At 44.1% G+C, this 3,769-nt stretch overlaps 1 protein-coding gene across 1 annotated transcript in view; it reads left to right on the forward strand.

Moving 5' to 3' along the window:
• The window catches only part of ATP6V1G3 (ATPase H+ transporting V1 subunit G3), a 22,764-nt gene that overhangs the window by 323 nt on the left and 18,672 nt on the right, over positions 1-3,769 (forward strand). The window lies entirely within an intron of this gene.

Genomic DNA, 3,769 nt, shown 5'->3' on the forward strand with positions numbered 1-3,769 from the left:
ATTCCTGCTCGCCAGCTCACTCTCACCACTTAGATTACTACTAGTATCACCTGTGATCAGGCAATTAATCCATATTAAACAGTTTGTTTAGCTCATTTAGCTTTATTCTAACTTTATTTAGCTGTCATGAACTGGCCAGGCCTATAAGTGGTTTTGTTCTGATAGAAAATTGGGAGACTGTATTAGGAGTATTGGCAACTCTTAAAAACTCAAAAGTCATCATGAGTCAGACACCCCCAAATTCATAAGATATAAAAGTAAGAAAAGTTGGGCCCTTGTCACTGGTTTTCTGTCAAATATGTTGCAATCACAGAACATATTTTTATTCTTTTAATCAAGTTTAAATAATCACATAATAAATAATATAACTCCTAGAGTTGGATCTTTAAAAAAAAAAAAAAAAAAAAAAGGAAACATTATATATCACCACCAGTCACAAGAAAAACCATGAGAGTTCACAACACTGTGAGGGTTTACCCCAATAATAAATGTAAGGCATGCAGTCAGCAAGAATACACTTAAAATCATGTTGCTAAACACTCAACTCAAGAAAAAAAAATAGCAAACAAAAAGCTGACATTCTTTTAAGCATATTATGTGTCTGGGTATATAAATATATGAGGATATTACATTTAAAAGCTTAATTTATCAAAGGCAAGCATGGACAAAAGGAGTAATGAAAAAAAATGGTAATACGTACAAGAATAGCAAACTGTACTTGCAGCTGCAAATGAACATCCTTAGTATTTAAATAAAACAAATTATCACGTCCCTGCAATCTCTCCATGCATATTCTTCCTCATTTTATGTATGGCGCTCTCTGTGATCTCAATAGAAGAACATGTAGAGTGCACTCCCACTACGAAGTACTTATTCATCAATTGTTGACCTGCCTCAGCTTCACAGGGGGGATTACAGGTGATCTTTCACAGATTCTGAACATGGTTTAGAATACTGTACCTTTAAATTTTATGTTACTTGACTGACCTGCAACTGAAAAATATTAGGAATCAGAGAAGAAAGCCAATCAAAAAAGAGGAAAGAAATGGTGGTATGCAAAGAATGTTGCAAAGTAAAGTGCTGAGGGACTTAATCAGAGCTATATAGTGTGTAAGTGTTATAGAAGGAAATATAGCCTGTGTTTCAAGTAGAAATGTAGACTGCAGTGTTGTGTCAATTAAGAGACCAGTCCTGTAGCCCTAGTACACAAAACAGTACTGCTATTAATGCAGTCATGTATTGTTTATGTGACACTAACAGTTCACAATGTGCTTTAAAGACCAGTCATATGGCAGGGTCTGCTCTGAACAGTTAACAATCTACATCTAGATTATGCTCCAGATACATGCATGCAGTGTCACTAATTCATATATCACACATATGACATATATATGTATATTCACCAGTTCACACACAAACCACCCACCTACACATACACACAGGTGAGTTCCTAACTCGGATGGTATGGTATGGTATGTATGCGTGTGTTTGGGGTACTTGCAATACCTGGGGGAAGGTTAAGGTTAAGGTGAGAGAGAAAGTGTAAGGAGTAAAAGTTGCCGGAACCAGGATTAGAACCGGTAGACTGCAGAGAAGCTGGTTGAGGAACTGAAGCTTGGGGTTACTTAAGGTCAAGTGGCCCCAGGCTTACTCAAGGTCACTGGTGCAAGGGGAAAAAGCCTGGTGGCAAGGAGGAGACAACCAGGAAAGAGAGAGAGGCAGAAACCTGGGAGCTTGGTGCTGGAAACCGAGGCTGAAAGCTAAGAGTTTGGGGCAGATCAGTGGTGGTAAGGAGGAAACAGTCAGGAAACAGACAAAAACCCAACTTGGGGTTTTAAAATAACAGGTTTATTAAGCAGACAACACACTACACAGCCCCATGCCTACACACACACACACAGGCATTCACAATGGTAGCCAGAGAAAGACTCAGTGGAAGGGTTGGAGTCCAGGTAGAGAAGAGAAACAGAGTGCAAGTCCTTTGCTTGGGGCAGGAAGGTGGGTGATAGCTACCTATCCTGGGCTATGAGTTCATCCTCGATGGCCAGTCAGGGTCTTCCACAGCAAAGTGTTGTCCAGAGTGCAGGGGTCACCAGCAGGGCATCTGGGTGGATAGGTGGTGTGACATGGTGCTGGTCCAGATGGAGAGGGTGCCCCAAGGAGTCAGTCTTCACTACCCCTTTTTATGGGGCAGACTACCCTCCTATGGGAAGAGCTTGTCCAGGCAATGTCAGTGCTGTTCCAGAGGGTTCCAGGCGTTGTTACTGAGCATGTGAAGCCTTGGCACAATGGTGGGTTGCCTCATCTTTTGTTTCTTGAATGCTGCGGGTGGTTCCAAGGGCTGGGTCGTTGGTTCAGGTATTGGTTTTTAATGGTTCGGTCATTCAGAGGGAGCTATTTTTAGACCTACTGCCATTGTCTCTCAAGCACCCTCATTCATCCCCATTCATTCAGGAACCAAGTTACATAGGAGGGGTAGGTATGAGTCATAGGTTACAACATACTTACACAACAGGGCATGGGGACAAGATGGGAACAAGATGGGGACCTGACACACAAAATGGATACTTGACATCGCTCATGCCAACCCACACTGAAGGCCTAAATCATACAATGTTTAGGCTTTCAGTGTGGATAATGGCAATAGGTCTAGAAAAAGCTCCCTCTGAATGACCGAACCATTAAAAACCAATACCTGAACCAACGACCCAGCCCTTGGAACCACCCGCAGCATTCAAGAAACAAAAGATGAGGTAACCCACCATTATGCCAGGGTGCTACATGCTCAGTAACAACACCTGGAACCCTCTGGAACAGGACAGACAGAAGCTGAACCCCAAGCTTCAGTTCCTCATAGGCAATGGAAGCAGGGAGCAGACACCAAGGAGGAATATATCTCCCTAGTGCGCTATTGCAGGGAATCAGTTAGACAGGTCAAGGCAGAGCTTGAGCTCAGGCTGGCTTCACCAATCAAGGACAATAAAAAGTCCTTCAGGTATATAGCGGGCAAAAGGGAAGCTCAGAGCAACATAGGGCCCCTGCAGGACAAATCAGGACAGTTGGTGGTTGATGCGGGGAAAAAAGCAAAGCTGTTCAATGAGTTCTTCGCTTCAGTATTTCTAAGTACCAACCAAGCTAATTCCCCCACCTCAATCATTGACAGATATCCACAAGGCACCAGTCTGCCTAAGCTTAGTTCTGAAATAGTTAAGGAGCTCCTGGAGGAGCTGGATGGGTACAAGTCAGCAGGCCCGGATGACCTCCATACATGGCTGCTGAAAGAATTGGCCAATGTCATAGCTGAGCTGCTGGCATAGCGGTTCGAGCACTCGTGGTGCTCCGGCCAGGTCCCTGAGGACTGGAGAAGGGCCAATGTGGTGCCCTTTTTCAAGAAAGGGAGAAGGGATGAGCTGGGTAACTTTAGACCAGTCAGTCTTACCTCTATTCCATGGAAAATGATACAGAAAATAATCAAAGAACACATTTGTGAAGGCCCAGCAGGGGAAACGATGCTGAGGGGAAACCAGCACGGGTTTGTCACAGGTAGAACCTACCTGACAAACCTTGTAGTCTTCTGTGACCAGGTCACACAACACTGCCTGGACAAGGGAGCTGAGGCTGATGTCATCTTCCTGGACTTTAGGAAGGCCTTCGACACAGTTTCGCACCCTATTCTCATTGGGAAGCTAGCAGACTGTGGACTGGACACCTACACGGTCAGGTGAGTGGCCAACTGGCTTAGGGACTGCACCCAGAGAGTGGTGGTGGA

This window comes from Alligator sinensis, unplaced genomic scaffold, assembly GCF_000455745.1.
Source record: "Alligator sinensis unplaced genomic scaffold, ASM45574v1 scaffold34_1, whole genome shotgun sequence".
NCBI classification, from domain to species: Eukaryota; Metazoa; Chordata; order Crocodylia; family Alligatoridae; genus Alligator; species Alligator sinensis.